The sequence below is a fragment of the Crocodylus siamensis genome, chromosome 7 (assembly GCF_052110815.1).
Source record: "Crocodylus siamensis isolate JL-2025a chromosome 7, ASM5211081v1, whole genome shotgun sequence".
NCBI lineage: Eukaryota > Metazoa > Chordata > Crocodylia > Crocodylidae > Crocodylus > Crocodylus siamensis.
This window is the reverse complement of record NC_143401.1, coordinates 22,959,461-22,979,329: the sequence shown is the minus strand read 5'-3', so window position 1 is coordinate 22,979,329 and position 19,869 is coordinate 22,959,461. Positions and strand designations below refer to the sequence as shown.

Genomic DNA, 19,869 nt, shown 5'->3' with positions numbered 1-19,869 from the left:
AGAGAGCATCCGTGGGTCCCACTGGCTACAGGGGTGCTCCTGCCACCAGTGTTCCTCCCCTCTCAGGCCTTAATGGCACTGCAGTTACATTATCCAGCCCCGCTGTCATCTTAAGGGAACACGCCCTCAAACAAAGTTTGGTGGAGTCCCAGAGAGGGCAGCAGCAGCCACGGGGAGAGAGGGAGCAGGGCTGAGGCCTTGGCCAACCCAATGGAGGATCTGGTAGTGGAGCCCTCCCCCTCCGATCTGGGGGAGACAGGGGTCCTGGGGCTCACCCCATTGAGTCCTGAGGGGGGGAATTCCCTTCTCCCAAAACTCTGAGACAGGCAATGATGCCACCCTGGTGCCTGACAGGTCTCCTCCTCCCCATTCTCAGTCAAACCCCACTCCTAGCCTGCCTAATGGTCCCACACCAAGGGGTTGGGGTGGGGTCCCCAGACCAACAGTCTGATGTTGTTGGGGACCTTGTGCAGACTGCCAGGGGTTCCAGGTCTGCCCTGCCATCTTGTGAGGGAACCCTGCCCCCACCCTTACCCCAACCCCCATCCCAAGGGGATGCAGAACTCTCCCAATCCCAACTGGACTTCAGGGTCTTAGCAGACCATGGGGTTCAGACAGTACCTAAGGATCCCGCTGAACCCCAGGACCAGGAGAAGGACACCTAATATCCGGTAGGCTTCCTGGAGCCTGCAGACCTCTCGGTCCTGGAGGTCCCTAGGGTGAGCTACTTGTGTTTCTTGACTGTTAGTACATCCAGCAGTCTGCCAATAAGGTACATCTCACATTGGACTACTGGGGAGATTTTGACAGCATCTGTGCCACTGCCAGGGCACTGGCAGGGGAAGGCAAGGGGCCCAAAAGCTGCAATGCCCAGATCTATAGGTGGGCCCCCAGTTTTGTAAATGCCCTCTATATTTATGGGAAGGTGTTGTGCAAGCCAGTGTGCCCCATACTGGGTGGTGAGATATGTGAGGCCTCTGCTGAATCATCTACTCTACCCCCACCAGCCATGAGGTCTTTAAAGGTCATGACCCTCAATGTCCATGGCTGCAGGAAGGGTCTCCAGAGATGCTGGGTGCTCTCCTTCCTGCGGGGGGTGGGGGGGTAATCCCATGGTATTCTTGCTGGAGACCCTGACTATAGCCCTGTATTCTGGCTGATGAGTCAAATTGGAGGATGGAGTGGAGAGGCAGGGTCTTTTTAGTCACCTCTCAGCCACCTATTGTGTTCTCCCCAGGCCTGCAACCAGAGGTTCTTCAGGATGTTGAGGTGGTGTTGGGCCTCCTGCTGCACCTATGGGTCCAAGTTCAGGGACTGGTCTTGCACCTTCTGAATGTGTATGACCCTGTGAAGGACCCAGAGTTGGCAGATTTTTTCCGCCAGGAGGCCACTTACATGAGCACCCTCAACCCTCATGAGTGCCTGGTCCTTCACAGTGACTTTAATGTCACTCAAGACGTGTAAGACTGGCCAGGCAGGGAGCAGAATGAAGCTGCCATGGGAGACCTAGGGGAGATCCTGGTGGACTACTCCCTGGTGGAAGTCTGGCATGCCTGTCATCCTACCGGCCCCCCTGCCTGCACCTATGTGAGGGTGGGGGAGGAGCAGGCATTCCATTCCCAGTTGGACTGGATTTATATGTCTTTGCCACATTTAGCCCGGGCCCACTCCTCTAGCATCTGGCCGACCCCATTCAGCAATCACCACCTTGTCTGGGCCCAGGCCACGCTAGGGCCTGGGCATCCGGGGTTGGCCTACTGGCATTTCAGTGTCAGTCTGCTGGAAGATGTGAGCTTCAGGGAGACCTTCCAGGAGTTCTGACTGGCCTGGCAGGAGCAATAGGCAGCTTCCCCCTTGGTTCAGACATGGTGAGACATGGGGAAGGTGTGCATCCTGCCTTTTGCCGCAGCTACACTCTGGGGTACACCCAGCAGAGGAATGCTGTCCAGGAGCATCTTGAAAGGGAAGTGCTGAAGCTGGAGAGGTGCCTGGTGACCCCATTCCTCTTCAGAATGTTGGGAGGGTTGGGAAGAGCTTTGTGTTCTGGGTGACTACCGCACCCATGGTGCATTTGTCCACTTGCACATCCAGCTTCTTTGGGAGATGGACTGCAGCTCCTGTTTCTTTTATGCCCTAGGGAGGAGGTGGGGGGCCAAGAAGTACCTCAGCTGCTTTCTGGCAGACAACAGCACATCCCTCACAGATCCAGGTGAGATGCGCCAGTGCCCATGGGCCTTTTATGAAGAGCTCTTCTTCTGCCAAAGTCTTTTGGACCATATGGGAGGGACTCCCGCAGATCAGTGCGGACAACCAGGAGAAGCTGACTCTGGCTGAGTTTTTGGCTGCCCTCTGCCTGGCAACAAGGTGCCGGGCATCGACAGGCTGACTGAGAGGTTCTACAGGGCATTCTGGGATGTCCTCGGCCCAGACTTTGCTGTGGTCTGGGATGAAGCTGAGGGAAGTGGGGAGCTCTCCCTGTTGTGCCAGAGGGCTGTGCTGACTCACCTGCCAGAGAAGGGGGATCCCCATGAGCTGAAGATGTGGTGCCCCATGTCCCTCCTCTGCATGGACTACAAAGTGGCAGCAAAGGCCATCTCACTGCTCCTGCGGTTCATGCTGTCAGAAGTGATCCGTCCTGACCAGACATACACAGTGCCTGGACATTCCATCTTCAACAACCTGTATCTGGTTCAGGACCTCCTGGAGCTAGTGCGCTGGGAGGGCCTGTCCTTCACCTTCCTATCCCTAAACCAGGAGAAGGAGTTTGACAGAGTGGATCATGGGTACCTCATTGGTATGCTGTGGGCCTTTGGCTTTGGGCTCCACTTCATGTGGGCTCTCCAGGTGCTGTACACTTCTGCAGAGTGTTTGGTCAAGCTCAACTGGACCCTGACGGAGACCATCCCATTCAGGAGGTGGGGGTGTCAAAGCTGCCCACTGTCAGGCCAGCTGTAGACTTGGCCCTAGAGCCCTTCCTCATCCTCCTGTGGAATCGGGTGGCAGGGTTGATGCTTCTGGAGGTGGTGGCGTGGCTGGTCCTGTTAGCATACATTGAAAACATACTCCTCATGGCTCAGGACTCAAGTGACCTCACACAGGTGGAGGCCTGCCAGGCATTGTACTCAGCAGCCTCCTTTGCGCAGGTCAGCTGGGTCAAGAGTTTTGGCCTAACGGTGAGTAATGGGTGGCAGGTAGGCTCACTCTCACCTGTGCTCCGTGGGATGCGCTGGGGGGTGGGCTCGCTGCTCTACCTGGGGGTCTGTCTGTCCCCCCAAACTCCTCCCCACTGGGAAACTGGCACCAATTGTGGGACCAATTGATGGACCAACTGAGGGACCAACTGAGGGACCAACTGAGGGACCTAGATCTCTTCAGCCTTCCCAAGAGAAGGCTGAGGTGATCTTGTGGCTGCCTATAAATTCATCAGGGGAGGACAGCACAGAATAGGCGATGCTCTGTTTACTAGAGCACCCTCTGGAGTAACTGGGAACAATGTCCACAAATTGACAGACAGCAAATATAGTTTGGACTTTAGAAAGAACTTCTTCACCGCTTACACACCCTGCCTGGGCCCCCAAGATCCTATCTGGGCTCCAGAGACGGGCACTGGAGTTTTTTTTGGCCAGGATGACACTGGGTTGCTGCAGAGGTCCTGAGCCTCCCCCTGACAGCCCTCGCCTTCACCTAAGTAAGGGTTGGGGAGGAGCAGGTGTACCACTCCCAGTTGGACTGAATTTATATCTCATTGCCACATTTTGCCCAGGTCCACTCTTCCAGTGTCCGGCCAACCCTCTTCAGCGATCACCACCTTGTCTGGGTCCAGCCCACACTGGAGTCTGTGCATCTGGGGTCAGCTTATTGGCATTTTAATGCCAGTCTGATGGAGGATGTGGGCTTCAGGGAGGCCCTCTGGGAGTTTTGACTGGCCTGGCAGGAGCAATGGGAACCTTGCCCCTTGGCTTGGAGATGGTGGGACGTGGGAAAGGTGCACATCTGGTTCTTTTGCCACAGATACACTCTGAGGCACACCCAGCAGAGACCCCCAAGTGGCCAGGAGGTAAGCCACCTCCAACTGGGTCCCGGGTTCCAGCTCTGAGCAGACTCCTCTACCTGGTTCCTGCCACTTGCTTCACTAGCAGGAATTCTGGTGTTCCCTATTTAAAAACTGCAAAATCCCTGATAAAAAAAATCCCAAGGTCACTCTTTAAGATACCACAAAATTTATGTTCTTCCACAATAAAGACAAAAGACCACTATATATATATATATATATATATGTATGTATAGAGAGAGAGATCAGTTGGGCAATGTTTTATTGATAGATTTACAATGTTAAATCAGTTTGGCAGCCTACCAGTTCATAATAAAATCAAATCTAGATATCTATACAGTTTGGCATTTACTTCTGGCTTTTTTCTCATAGAAAAATCAGAGCTGCCTCTACCCTCTACACTCACCAAGATGTGCATCACTGAGCAGCACTGATATGCCAGCACCCTGCCCCTGCTCTTGCCCCTCACTCTCAAGCCACAGCCTGCCCCCCTGCCCCAGTCCCCTCACTTCTGACCCATAGTGCCAGGTATGTGGAAAAGGGGTTTGTGAGGGTGGCTTGGGGGTGGGAGTCTGTGGGTGGATTGTGGGGGGCCTGTGGGTGTTGGGGGACTTATGATTGGGATGCTCATGAATGCCGAAGCTGGATCTTAAATACACTTACAGGAGCTTCTTGGGAGCTCTGCGCTTGCCGCTGCCAGGCTCTCATCACTGCTGCTGGGCTCCTGCCATTGCCAGTGCAGCCATACCTTCCCGTCACAGCTGCCATGACATTCATGAATGCAGTGCCATATTCATGGATTTTGCCATTCACGAGGATCTCAAGAATGTATCCCCTAGAAATGGTAAGGGTCACCTGTATAAGGCTTTATTTATTGCTATTTTCATTAATAATTTCAAATCAGGAGAATAAAAATACTGTGACAAATGAAGGTGGAAAAAAATCCTGATGTTGAGGAGATTTAAAAGATCCACAATGGGCAGGTTTACACATGCATTTAAGTGTGACTACATTTAATGCACATGCAGCTAATGCTCATTAAGCAATTTTGAGTCCCTGCAGCCCCACCATGTGCCCCTAGTGGCTGGGCGTACCCAGGATTAACGTTAGTGCTGGGTCACATCTACACATGCATTAATGTGCTTTAACTAATCATGCTTAAATATGACATCTGCATTTGCAGACAATGTTTTTTCTTCAGAGGTCTGTGCTGGGACAGGGGGAGTAGAGCTTTTGGGGGTAAGGGTGAAGGGTGGGCGGGTAGTACCATAGTGTGGCATGCATTTGGGGGTACCAGGGTGTGGAGGTCAGTAGGGGACTCAAGGGTGGGGGTAGCATGGTACAGTCAGAAATACCAGGATGTGGGGGTGAGCAGAGGACTTTGGGTGGGGCAGAGGAGTGTGGAGTATAGTCAGTATGGCTGTGCAAAACAGCACTGTGTTGTTTCGACTTCTGTTTAACCATTTCAATGGGACAGTGTTTCATTTTGAGTTTTGTTTAGTCTTGAAAGCACTGTTTCATTTCATGTTATTGAAACTGTTTCACTGTTTCAATGACATGAAATGAAACCTTATACAGGTGAAAGCCTTATACAGGTGAAACTGTTTCACTGTTTCAATGCTGTTTTGATGTTTCACCCACTGGCTATAATCAGAAAGCACAAAGCTGCCTATAACTTTATCATTTATTGCCTGGTTTGGATGAAACATGCAGGGATGGTAGCCCCTTCTGAGGTCATGAAGCCTGCCAAGTTTCAAGGAGATAGGTGCAGGGGTTTCAGGGAAACTGAACCTCAGACTGTTCAGAGCAAAACTTGTGTCACTTGTAAGTGTGAAGGCACAGAGAAAGCTCAATTCAAACAATGCTTTTTATGCTGTTTTTCTGTCTCTCCCCCAGAGCACTGGGATTGGAAGGGACCTCAGGGAAGGGTCACAGTCACTGGCCAGCTATACATGTCAGTATCAGAGCAGTCATTTCCTCCTCTTCCCCCTCCCATTCCAGCAAAATTTCTCACAGACCTAATAGGGATACCAGGATGTAGGTATTAGTAGGTGACCCCTGTTGGGGGGAGGTGCAGCATAGTGTAAAATCATTGCTGCAGTCAAGTAGGGTTACCCACCCAAGACATTCTTTTAATGAATAATCTTCAAACTTTTTTACTATGGCATAACCCAGACCTTGTCCAGGTCCGGCAGAAAGTTTACATTTACAATACGTAAAACATATGTCTGTAAAAAAGTCTAATCAGTAAAAACTTTGCAGATTGTCAGTAAAAAAACTGTCTTGTGTTGGCAACCCTGCACAGAAGGTAAATGCAGATGGTTTGAATGCTCTGAGTTCCTCTGTTTTTTGCTTATTCCATACACATGGCCTTTCATCCCAAACTGTTTTTTATTATACCTGCAGTTTAAACACAATTAAAAATAAAGAAAAAGCAAAGCAACACCTGGAAACTTGAATGCATTGAACTCTGCTACCCTCTGTATTATATGGCCTTTCATTTCAGCTCAGGGAATTCTGCATTAGTATTAATACCAAACATAAATAGGTCTATTGCAGTGGTTCTCATGGTTGTTAGACTCAAAACATGCCTTGGAAAATGCCAGATCATAGCTTTTACTCATTTCCTCACTACTGAAAAATAACAGAGCAATTCATTTGTTGCAAAGAACTGAGAAACAACAAGTCAGAATCTTTTTGATAATGGGGGATTCTTGATTGAAATCTCTGAGTTTATCTTGTCAATTATCTTTGCACACTTAACAGTGCTAACATGGTGTGGCACCCCATAACCTGTTTAAGGGGATCTCACAGCACCCCAGGATGCCATGGCATCCTGGTTGAGAATCACTGGTCTATTGGTTTCATCCTGGTGTAGCTATTCAGAAAGAGGTAGTTAGCCCTGTTAGTCTGAAGTTAGGGGGCTGGCATGGTGGGGATGATAAATACACAGTTGATAGTAGGCCTGTGTGAAGCTTTGGGTGATGATTTGGTACAGAGGAGATATGACCTGATTCGGTGGCTGAATCTCCAAATCTGAATCGAATCAGGGGACCAATAAAAAGGTCTAAATCCATTCGAAGCTCTCTGAATCTCTGAATCAAGTTCTGCCCCGTTGATTCATGACAGTGATTTGAATCACCTGAATCAAATCACTGTCTCCTAAATTGGCCAGATACGAATCCAAAGAAAATACTAGGAGGATAGATGGAGAAGCTCTGAGGTCCCAGAGGGGAGGGGAGCCAGGTGTCCAGGGAGAGTGGTCACTCCTTAAGGAGACGATCCTCCAAGCCCAAAGGAAGGTAATCCCAATGAGGATCAAAGGGAGCAGGAGAGCACACAAGCCTCCATGGCTCACCAAAAGCATCTGGGAATGTCTCCTTGCTAAAAGGGAAGCATACACCCACTGGAAAGAAGGGAACAGCACCAGGGATAACTATACTGCAGTTGCTTGGGGATGTAGGGGAGCAGTCAGGAAGGCCAAGGCAGAGATGGAATTAGGGCTAGCTTCCCAGATTACGGATAATAAGAAGTCCTTCTTCAAATACATAGGGGGTAAAAAGAAGGTTCCGGGTAATGTGGGGCCCCTGCAGGACGCATTGGGGAATTTGGTTGTCACACCAGCTAACATGTTAACATGTTTAATGATTTCTTTGCCTCCGTCTTTCTAAGTAGGGACCAGAACCGTCACCTCCCTGCTGGGCCCCCCTCGGGCCCCAGGGGAGGCACACCTGGGCCAAGGGTTAGTGAGGAACTAGTTAGGGAACTTCTGGAGGGACTGGACGTATTCAAGTCAGCCGGTCCGGATGATCTCCACCCTAGAGTTCTAAAGGAATTGGCCGAGGTCATTGCAGGACACCTGGCACAGCTTTATGAACACTCGTGGTGCTCTGGTGTGGTGCCAGAGGACTGGAAGAGGGCCAACGTGGTTCCCATCTTCAAAAGGGGAAAAAGGAAGACCCGGAAAGCTATAGGCCAGTTAGTCTTACCTCGATATTAGGCAAGCTGTTTGAGAAAATTATGCTGGCACACATCCACGAGGGGCCTGGAGGGGACTGCATGCTTAGGGGCAACCAACACGGGTTCATCAATGGCAGGTCCTATCAAAACAACCTGGTGGCCTTTTACAATCAGATCACCAAATCATTAGATGCAGGGGAAGCAGTGGACATAGTCTTCCTGGACTTCCGGAAGGCTTTCGACACTATCTCTCACACCGTTCTCATTAAGAAACGGGGGAATGTGGTGTTAACGCCCACACAGTCAAATGGGTCACCAACTGGCTGGAGGGCTGCACCCAGAGGGTGGTAGTGGATGGGTCCTACTCAACCTGGAAGGATGTGGGCAGTGGGGTTCCGCAGGGCTCGGTCCTCGGGTCCGCACTGTTCAACATCTTCATCAGTGACTTGGACAAGGGGGTAAAAAGCACCCTGTTCAAATTCGCTGGTGACACTAAGATGTGGGGGGGATGTGGGCACACTAGAAGGAAACAACAGGCTACAATCGGACCTAGACGGGTTACAAGGGTGGGCGGATGAGAATAGGATGGGATTCAACACAGACAAGTGCAAAGTGATGCACCTGGGGAGGAATAACCGGCACCATACCTACAGGTTGGGGAACTCCCCTCTTGTCAGCACAGAGGCGGAAAAGGATCTTGGAGTCATCATTGACTCCAAGATGAACCTGGGCCGGCAGTGTGGGGAGGCAGTCAGGAAGGCAAACTGTACCTTGTCATGCATCCACAGATGCATCTCGAGCAGGTCGAAAGAGGTAATCCTCCCCCTCTATGCGACACTGGTCAGGCCACAGTTGGAGTACTGTGTCCAGTTCTGGGTGTCGCACTTCAAGAGGGATGTGGACAACATGGAGAGGGTCCAGACGAGGGCCACTTGCATGATCAGGGGACAGCAGGGCAGGCCCTATGAGGAGAGGCTATAGGACCTGAACCTGTTCAGCCTCCACAAGAGAAGGCTGAGGGGGGATCTACTGGCCTGTTATAAACTAGTCAGCGGGGATCAGCAGGCATTGGGGGAGTCACTGTTTCCCCGAGCACCACCAGGAGTGACCAGGAATAACAGTCACAAGCTGGCAGAGGGCAGATTTAGGCTTGATATCAGGAGGCACAACTTCACAGTCAGGGCAGCTAGGATCTGGAACCAACTTCCAAGAGAAGTGGTGCAGGCTCCTACCCTCGGGGTTTTCAAAAGGAGGTTAGATGAACTTCTTGCTGGGGTCATTTGACCCCAGTACTCTTTCCTGCCATGGCAGGGGGTTGGAGTAGATGATCTACTCAGGTCCCTTCCGACCCTAGAACCTATGAAACTATACCAAAACACGGATGTGCTGCGGCTGCTTCATGGGTGTCCTAACAACCTGATTGGACTTGCTTTCAGCCTGAACTGTTTTCTTGCCAGCATATACAGTGGCATGTGGTATTAATCCACGTGGTTCAAATACTCCAACTGGTCACTAAGGAATGGAGGTGCCACTGGCAAGACAGAGTTGGGCTTGCTTGGACCAACTCTACATTCTGATGTCCAATCTGTACACTAAGCAGAAGTCTCTTTTCTTCTAGAAGCAAGCACATTGTCTCCATGTTAAATCTATGCTCAACATGGCCAGTAGGGCTGTGCGAAATTTCACCAGGTGTTTCGTTTTGACACTGTTTTGACTTGATTCAAACTTGAAACCGTGAAGTCAAACTGAAATGAAAGGCTTTGAAACAGCCTGTGAGGAAAACTTACTGGAATCAGGAGAGAGGCAGTGGGATGCTGCACCAACAGCCGAACATGGCAAAAGTGAAACCACAGTGGCTGGAGCTGCCATGGTCAAAGATCAAAAGAAAAAGTCTTGGCAGAGCCAGGAGGAGCTGGGAATGGCTCCCATGTCAACCTGGACACACTGTATAAAAGTGTGCCAAGGCTGATTGGCTGGTAGGCAGCTGAAGCTGGCAGAAAAGACCCAGCCAGAAGGAAGCCAGGGGTATGTGGAAAGAGCATTCCCAGCTGGCCCAGAGGGGTGGGAACAGCTGGAGAATCTGGAGGAGGAGGCTTGGTGGCTCCCTTGGGAAGGGAGCATGAAGGGAACACTGGGCCAGTGAGGGCCCAAGGACTCACTGGCGGACCTGGCATGGACCAGAGCCAGTAGCCACAGCTACTGGGATGTTGGCAAATGCAACGAGGACGGGACCCTGACCCAAACAACTGGCAGGAGATACCAAACTTGGGGGGTCAATGGCATGTCAAGGAAGGCAGGAGCCCAGGTAGAACCCAGCTCCGCGTAAGCCAAGAGCAAAGAGGGTCTGCGGAGAGTGCTTGGCACTAACTTCACCAGTGGCCAACAACTGTAGCCCCAAGGCACCAAGCACTGAGGAGAACCTGAACATCGGTCTCAACGGGCAACATCATCATTGGCGTTAGGTGGGGTGTAGGGGAGGTGGAGCCCCAAGAAGAGGCAGTCATGAGGACAGCCAAGGGAAAGGACAAGGGAGGCAGGACCAGACATCGTCCTCCTGACTGGAAACTTCTTATCATCAAAGACGTAGCAGGAGAGACCCCTGGGGATCTGACTTGAGGCCACTCCCAATAGCCTGCCATACAGTCCAAGCAGCTACGGTGAGGTTCTTAAAGAACCCAAATGCGCAACACTTGGGAGAAAGGCACGGGAGGTTACACAGCCTCAAAACTAAAAGAGGACAGTCAAAGCATTTTGAAAGTTTCAAAACCTTTCGACTTTTGAAGTTGGGCTTGCTTGCAGGGAAACAGAAACTAAGGAGAGGGAGGGGGAAGAGGGAGGGAAGGACTGCTCTAATACTGACATGTGCAGCTGGCCAGTGTCTGTGATCTTTCCCTTGAGTCCCTTCCAGTCATGGTGCTCTGAGGGAGGGACAGAAAAACAGCTGTGCCTTACCACACACATACAGTCACACATCATGAGTTTTGCTTGTCAGCGGCTTGAGGTGCAGTTTTCCAGAAACCCCTGCACCTATTTTCATGAAACCTGTCAGGCTTTGTGGCCTCAGAAGGGGCTACCATTTCTGCTGTTATCATCAAAATCTATGAAGAAATGAAAAAGTTATAGGCAGGTTCATGCTTCCGCATTATAGTTTATGGGCAAAACATCAAAACAACATCGAAACAGTGAAACAGTTTTGACATAATGAAACAGAACAGGACTTCAAAATGAAATGAAACTTGAAGCAGAACACTGTCCTGTCAAAACAGACGTCGAAACAAAATGGTGCCATTCTGCACAATCCTAATGGCCAGCCTCTGCTTTCTGTTTCATTCTTTCCTGTTAATAAAGTGTCGGGGGGACCATGATATTGATTGGCCAGAGGCAGTGATTTAGAGGCAGCTGGGAAGTGTGACATAAAGTAACTGGTGCATGCTAATGGATAAGAGAGACTGACAGAGTTTGCCATAATCCATGCACTAATCAGTGCTGTGCTAAGATTAAAAGCCTTCCACACAGCTAAGGACACCAGCAACTAGTCTGGAATGCTGCCTATATAGTCTGTTCAAGGCACTCTTGCACACTAAGAGAAAATCAACCAACAAGATTGTCCAAAGAGAAGGAAACTGCTACTATTTGCTGAACCATGAAATGCTGAGGATGTTTCCTCAGAGCTGCTGTGATTGCAAGTCTATTTGTGGACACTCCTGGATCTTATGGCTGACTTCTCCATTGATAAAGTCATTAGCTCTTATATCAGCTCAGTAGTCTTATAGATAAACAAGCATGCAATTTCCAGCCTTTAAATAACTAATGATGAACTTAAATCGATATAAATTCACATGGGAAATAAAGTGCATATGAGGGTGATGAACTATTGCAGTGAGAGCCCAAGGGAAATGGTAATATCGTTATCTTCTGATGCCTGCAAATCATGAAAATGTATTTTAGCCAAGTGCCAAATATTGGGCTTAATTCATGGAATACTGGTTAAAATTATTTCGCTTGTGATAGACTGGAATAGATGCACGGCCTAATGAGCCCTTTTCGCCTTAAACTTCATCCATATATAGCCTATGAACCAGTATGTACCATAACAAATTACACAAGCAAACTCTTGTTTTTAAGATACTCTTTAGGCTTTTTTTGAGGAAGATGGTTAAAGAGAAACTATTTTTTAACTTCCTTTGCAGGATAATTTCAACAAAAAATGTTACTTGTTCTATGTGAGCAGATATTGCCTCAGCTTGCCTTTGATTAATAACACATGTAGATCAAAGGTCACAGTTAAGCTTGGAACTAAACTATTGATGCTCTGTATGGTTGGAAATGGTTTGCTAGGTGCTTGGGGCCCTTCACATGTTGGCATATGGGTCAGGGGAAACTGAAATCAAATTGGGTAAGGGAGGACAGAGAACTATGATTATCACTGATTTTTGTGTCCATGGTTTCCTGGAAGATGGGGGAGCTTCTTCAGAGAAGCCCCCTTCTGGTTTAAGGGCTTGTCTAATGTTAAGTTCACTTTCTGATTTGCTGAGCTCTGACTAGGGGGTTATTTCCATTTCTTTCCTCTAGGCATTCCATTGTCAGATCAGGGACTACAATCTTCATATATAGAGGTGGGATCCCACAGACTTTAAGGGCACATCTATACGTGCATGAATGTGCTCAAGTTAATGTGCATTAAATCTAGTACGGTACTGCTGTTGTGAAGTACTAGGAAAATGCTCATTAGCCTGTCTTAATGTGAATTAACTAAAGAGCATGTAGTGCCTGTACATGAGCATAAAGGCTGTTCTGACATGTGGTAATTACTTGAGTCTGCTGGAGTGTAGTAATTACTGCATTCCAGCAGTCTCCTGCATCTTGTATGTCAGTGCCCTTGCACTTAAAAATGGCAGTGGGGACACTTGAACTAAAGCTCATCAAATGAGCTTTAGTTCAAGCATCCCACTGCCATTTGGTGGATGGGGACACTGATACATGAGACACTACAGTGCTTTACTTAGAGCAGCTCTCAGAACCACTCTAGTTAATGTTTGCTCCCCCCACCCCCCTGAGCACATGCAAAAGTGCCCATGGTTTTTAAGTGATGCCTAATGTGTATTAAAATAGGCTAAGGCACATTAAAGCATATGTGTAGACACCCTCAGAGACATCTGTGTCCTTCAGCCTGTGTTCTGGAGCTGTTTCCATCAACTGTAGATGACACATAAGCATTGGCAGTGGGAGAGCACAACTCTGTGCTGCCACTGCTGCCCCACACTGCTGCCGGACACTGGCTCCAGCTGTGTTGCAGCCCTGCACCCTGTGTCCTGCCATTGGTGCAGAAATCGGGAGGGAAGGGGGGCATGTGCTCCCTCTGTGTCTCCCTTTGCATTGCCTATGTCATCAACTAACTTATTCTCATTTCTCTTCTTATATAGAAGTGCTACCCTGGAACTTAAATTCCTCCCTTTCATATTATTAGCTTTATTTATTTTTGTTAAGTCCAGCTACTGTTAAGGGCTACTCAAGAAGAACTGCAACCTTTCATTGCTTCCTGTTGCTGGTGAATAGAAAAGCCAATCAGAAGTCATTGCTGTGTGGGCTGGAAAAACCAAACCGCATGATAATTGTTTTGAGATAACCCAAATCAGGCCATCTTGGCTCACCTCCAGTTTGAACAGGACGATGAAGTTCAATGTGAATCCTGACAGGCTATTAAAAGGACATTGAAGAGCATATTCTGAGGAATAAAAAGGGAGAAGCTTAGAAATATTGCTGTATCCTATTAAATCATCAAAGATATGTATAATTCTTGCAGCCTGATTATCCAAAAATCACTTCTAGCTGCCTGAAATGCCTTTTATTTTATTTCAGTAGTTGAATGTTTTGGCTTTGATGATCGATATTTATGTATCACCTTCATTTACTAAAAGCAGAAGTTTGCATATGCAATGTGTTGTGGGGGCAGGCACTGGGGAGCATGTGCCCCCCTGTGAGATTGGCTGCCGCCAGCTTCTGAGGGCAGTCGCTGCTCATCACCGCCCCCCCACCCCCTGCTGCTGATGCAGCTGCTGGCATCTGTGGGCAGTCCCCACTCGCCGCTTGCCACTGCTGACACCACCACTGGCATCTGCAGGCAGTCCCCGCTTGGCACTCGCCGCTTGCCACTGCAACACCACCATGTCTGTGGGTGGTTCCTGCTGCTGCCTATAAATAGTGCCCCCTTAGTCTCAGGGGGCACAAGTCATTCATGGAAGTATGTTAAGAAGAGATTTTCTGCATATTGTTCAATTTGTGTAACAAAACCCAGTACACACACACACACACACACACACACACACACACCTGGAGCGTACTGCCAAACCACTTTAACATCTAGAACTACAGCTGTATATAAAATGATAAATATATAATTTCCAGCACACACTCTCTGATTGCCTTCAAATACCACAGAGACTTTTAAAATGTTGCAGATGGGCTTGGGCAGCCCCAGTTCATAGAAGGATTTAAACAATAGGACTACCTATGTCAGCATGTGCCAAGCATTGTTAAAATATTTGTCCTGCAGTTCCTAAATAAGGAAAAATTCCAAAATGGCCCCACAGTATGCCAACCTTTTTATTAGCCACCTGGAAGAAGACTTACTCAAGAACTGTGCCATCAAACCCTTGCTATACTTGATATATCGATGATACCTTCATCATTTGGGCTGAAAACCTGCAATCTCTGACTGAGTTCCATCAGAAATTCAGCAATCATCATCCCTCTATCTGACTTTATCTAGAATACTCCAGCACCAACATCTCCTTTTTAGATAGGATGATCAGTACCCAGAATGATAAAATACAGACCACATTATACAAGAAACCCACAGACCAACACACATATCTGCACAGAACCAGCAATCACCCTAAACGCACCAAAAAAGCTGTGATATACAGCCAAGACCTCAGATCCCACCAAATTTGCACTAAAGAGAACGCCCAGAATTGCTACCTCACAAATCTTAATAAGGCTTTTACTCAACAAGGATACTCCTCCAGAGAGATGGATCGCACGTTTGAAAGAACCACCCGGATTCCATGCGAAGAACTGCTGCAGTACAGAAGAAACCCCCCCACAAATCTCACACTGCTGGTTATGACGTAGCACCCCTCCCTTGAACCTATACGGAAAATCCTCAAAGTATTGCAACCCATACTAGAAAGAGACCTTATTCTTAAAGAGATCTTCCCAAAGCCACCCATCTTAGCCTTCAAACAATCACTGAACCTCACTAACTTCATCACCAGAAGCAAACTTCCTCAGGCCCAGACACACTAAACGGATCCAGACCATGCCATGACAAGAAATGCAAAACCTGACAACATATCTCTACCACCCCCACAATTGCTACACCCCACAACAGAGCCATCAGCATTCCCGGATCTTACAGCTGCACCTCCAGAAATGTAATATATCTCATCCAGTGCACCAAATGCCCTGATGGAAAATATGTAGGAGAGACCAAACAACAACTGTGCACCAGAATGAATGCACACCGGAAATCAAAGACAGGAATAGCCAATTACCTGTGGGGGCACATTTCTCACAAGAAAACCACTCTCTCTCCAATCTCTCAGTCCTGATCCTCAAAGGAAACTTACAAAACACTTCCCAGAGACGAGCCTATGAACTCCACTTCATCAACCTCCTGGATACTAAAAATCATGGACTAAATACAGATATTGGATTTATGACACATTATAACCTGCCTGACAGCTGACTCCCCAGGTACTTCTCCACTATTCATCCTCCTTCTCTCCTCCCCACGCAGCCTGACTTGCACCCATTGACTCCTCAATCTATATCTTCACTGATTGCCTGTCTTGTAAGCAGACTAGCCCAGCCTCTGGCTTCTTTACTTTACTTGTCATTCCATCCAGGAAGAGCACACATCAACTGCTGAAACTTCCTTAGCCTGATGAAGGTTTTTTGAACCTGAAAGCTTGCTTAACATTTTTCCCAACTATTTAAGTTCGGCTAATAAAAGATATCAGATTCACCCAAAAAATCTTGTCTGCTTATGTCCTTAGACGAACACAGCTACAACCTACATTCCTGCAGCATGACACCTTAGGCTTCATTAGCAGGTTTCTCTCCACCCGTATGCATGAAGGATTTTACCTGAGTGCTCTTCAGTAAACCTTTATGGCTGTGTAACATATAATAAGAAGTTTCCCATCCTAATTTTTATTTTTTTTTCAAAACCAGAGAAACAACTGTCCTGCAACAGGAATGGCAAAGTGCTTGTGAAGTAGGGCATAGTGCTCAGAGAAGGGTATTTATGCTTGTGCAGATACACTACCCAGCCCAGGAAATTAAAACAGCTGTGTGGAATCCAGGTAAGGCTGCTGGGGCCAGCCCAGTGCTGGCCTGGGCCTCTCCTATCTCACCTGGGGTAACCTGCCATGCACCAGAGGGTGCATGGCACAGGTGTTCCTGGGGACAACTAGCAGTGGCACAAGGTGTCCCACTGCTAGTTGTCCCCAGGGAACCAAATGTCCAAGCTTGCGTGGACATGGCCTATGAGTAGAGACCTCTCCTTTATACTTTTCTGGGTGCAGGAATTCACCCAGGATTGTTTTAGTCCCTTTATCAGTAAGGGTCACCTTGATAAACAAACAATCACAGAGGACCTCTGGTCTCTTGTCCTCGCAATTAGGCAATTCTTTCCCTTGGGCTCTGGCCAAAACTTGTGGCAGTGCACACTCACAGGGCAGGCACAGCCAGATGGTCCTTTCTCAGAAGGCTTTTTGGAAGAGGGATCCTAAAGGTGTACCTAAAGAGTTTTGGCATTGACCCGGAGTCACGGGAGCAAATTGCTCACGACCATTCATCCTGGAGGTCATCAGTCCGGAGCAGAGCACTGGACTTCAAGCAGCAGCACATGGCAGAGGCAGTGAGGAAGCACATGGCCAGGAAAACAAGGACCCCTTGTGTCCAGTCCTCATCTCTCTCCTGCCCCTGCTACAGCAGATTGTTCAGGGCAAAGATTGGGCTTTATAAATCACCTGCATTCCCATGCGACCTAGCCTCTAAACCCCTCCTCTCTCTTCTTTCTCCTTTTCCTCTCTTTCTCCCTTTCTCTTTTCTTTCTCCCTTTTCCTTTCCTGCTTCCTTTCTCTCTTCTCCCTCCACCTGCCCCTCCTGCTGGATGCAGTCATCTTCACTTGTGAAGGAGGAACAACTTTTGGAAGAGACCTGGTTTGGGAAGATTTCCTGTTAGCAATCTTGCCAACAGAAGTGTCTGCAAACAAATTCAGTGGAACAGCCTGCCATCCAAAAATACAGTTTTACTGAAGCCAGAATATTTTGTGGGAACTCATCAATTTCAATAACATTTTCAACAGGAAGATGACAGTGCTCTGTTTTAATTTTCACCAGTTGTTTTGATGCAGCTGATTTTTTATGTTGATGAAATGTTGAATTTTAACAAGAAGAAACATTTTGTTATGACTTTATTGTTTCATGGTATAAAAAACAAAGTGTGTTTATTTAATTTAAATGAAATATGAAATATTTAAAGAATATTTTCCAGAAATTTCTTTCTTCCAAGAAATGTCAGAATTTTAACATTTTGTGCCAATTTGGAATGGAAACGAATTTCAAAATGTCAGACATTACAAAGGAAGGGGTTTCCATTTTCTGGCCAGTTTTGTTTTTGTGGCCAGGCAAGGTGCCAGAGGGGGAAGGTGGAATGGCAGCTTCTCTTGCCCATTTCCAAGCAGTCAGGCCCCTTGGGGTGGGTTCAGCCATATAACCAGACATTATAGTTCTGCTGTTGATTTCTTCTTATTCCACACTTGGATCATTCATGTCCCTAGAGGTAATAATTCTTGGGAGATTAGGTGACGGAAGAACTATTCCCAGTTAATATATGGGACCTGGCTACACTGACAGCAATAGAACCTGAAATTAGCAGGGCTAGAGGTGTTGTTCAGCACCTGTTATAATAAAGCTCCAATTGTGCAGTTCCCATTAGGAGGCTATGTCTGTGGTGGGCTAGAAGGAGGCTCAGGGTTCTCATCTGTTTATGTGGCGCTTTCAGTTACTCTGCCTGTTCTTCATTAAACTGTTATAATAATTGCCTCCCCTTTTTCATTTTAGCAGATGTACTATGAACTAAGGACTAAATACTATTTCACTTTACATACCCAAGTGGCAGGAATGCAGCTGTGTAATAGGGCTGTCCAAAGCTTTAGGTGTTGATTTGATTCGGAGGAGATTTGGCCCGATTCGGTGAGCGAATCCCCAAATCCAAATCAAATTGGGACACCAATTCAAAGCTCTCCTAATTAATTCAGAAAAGATTCAGAGAGCTTCAGAGATTTGGGCAGTCCCCATCCTCTGCTGCAGGAAGCTGACCCAGACTCTGTGTTGGTAAGTAGGGGGCAGGGGAGGGGAGGCTGGAGGAAGCGGGAGGGGGCCATGGAGGGACCCTGCCAGGCCCCATCCCCTGCCTGCCCCCACAGCCCCCCTGAGTGCCCCTGATCCCAGCCGCCCCATCTCCCATGGATGTCCTGCTTGGTCCCAGCTCCCGGCTGGTCAAAAAAAAAAAAGAAAAAGCCCCCCCACTCACCAGCTGCTGCCAGGCCGGGGGGGGGGGGGGGGGGCAATCCTCGCTCCCCTCCACTCTGCATCAGGAGCTCTGCAATGAGACCCCATCCCTGCCCAATCTCCTAGCCCCCCCCCCCCCGCCATGGCTGCCCTCCCTGGCTCAGCTCCCCGTTCTTTAAAAAAAAGAAGAAAAAAGCCCCCACTCATTGGCTGCTGTAGCAGTTGTTGGGGCTTCTGGGGGCTTGTGGCAGAGCCCCCATGCAGCGTGGGGCAGTGGGGAGGTAGTGGGGATCACTCCCCCATGCCTGGAAGGAGCCAATGAGTTTGGACTTTTTTTTTTTAAAGAACTGGGAGCTGGGGCCAGGTGGGGCAACCATTGACAGGGCTGGGAGAGTGGGCGGGGGATGGGGCCTGTCCGATTCAGAGATTCAGCCGATTCAGCAGTAGCCGAATCTTCAAATCAGATTCAGCCAAGTTGATTTGGGGCAGTGATTTGAATCACTGAATCAAATCACTGTCCCCCAAATCGGCCAAGTCTGAATCTGAAGAGAATATTAGCCACTTTGTACAGGCCTACTGTGTAACGGTAGCTTTTGGCAAACACACAGTTTAGGAGTCTATTTCCCCCTCTGGTGAAATGTAACAGCTGTGGGTGGCTACCTGATAGCAGTAAAATTCTGGTGGAAGTGTGCAGAGGCTTACCTGTCCAATAGCTTAGTGGTTAGGATGCTTTCCCAGGGAGCAGGAGGACCAGTGTCTATCCCCCTCACTCACCTGGGGGACCAAGGCTGAAGATGCATTTCCTCCTTCCTAGCAAAGTGCCCTAAGCTGCTTATCCACTGCTTCTTACATTTCATATTCTTTGGGTAAACATAAGTGGAAAAATTCTGTTTGGCTGAGAGGGAGGTCCTAGCCTAGTACCCAGGGCACCTTCCCTTCTAAGGCAGCATCCACATCATAGAATCATAGAAAATTAGGGTTGGAAGTGACCTCTGGAGGTCATCTAGTTCAATCACCTGCTCAAAACAGCACCATCCCCAACTAGATCATTCCAACCTGAGCTTTTTTGAGCTGGGCCTTAAAAATATCCAAGGATGGAAATTCTACCACCTGTCTAGGTAACCTGTTCTAGTACTTCACCACCCTCCTAGTAAGAAAGTTCTTCCTAATATTCAACCTAAACTTCCCTTACTGCAGCTTGAAACCATTGTTCCTTGTTCTGTCATTTGCAACCACCAGGAACAATCTAACTCAATTCTTTTTGGTAGTTAAAG

At 48.3% G+C, this 19,869-nt stretch overlaps 1 pseudogene across 1 annotated transcript; it reads left to right on the top strand.

Moving 5' to 3' along the window:
* Positions 1–391: 391 nt before the first annotated feature.
* LOC149859596 (uncharacterized) lies at positions 392–18,001 on the top strand (annotated as a pseudogene). The gene is made up of 4 exons (XR_016443632.1): positions 392–3,173; positions 4,424–4,579; positions 4,717–4,895; positions 13,435–18,001. The product of XR_016443632.1 is annotated as an uncharacterized LOC149859596 (transcript).
* The last annotated feature ends 1,868 nt before the right edge of the window (positions 18,002–19,869 follow it).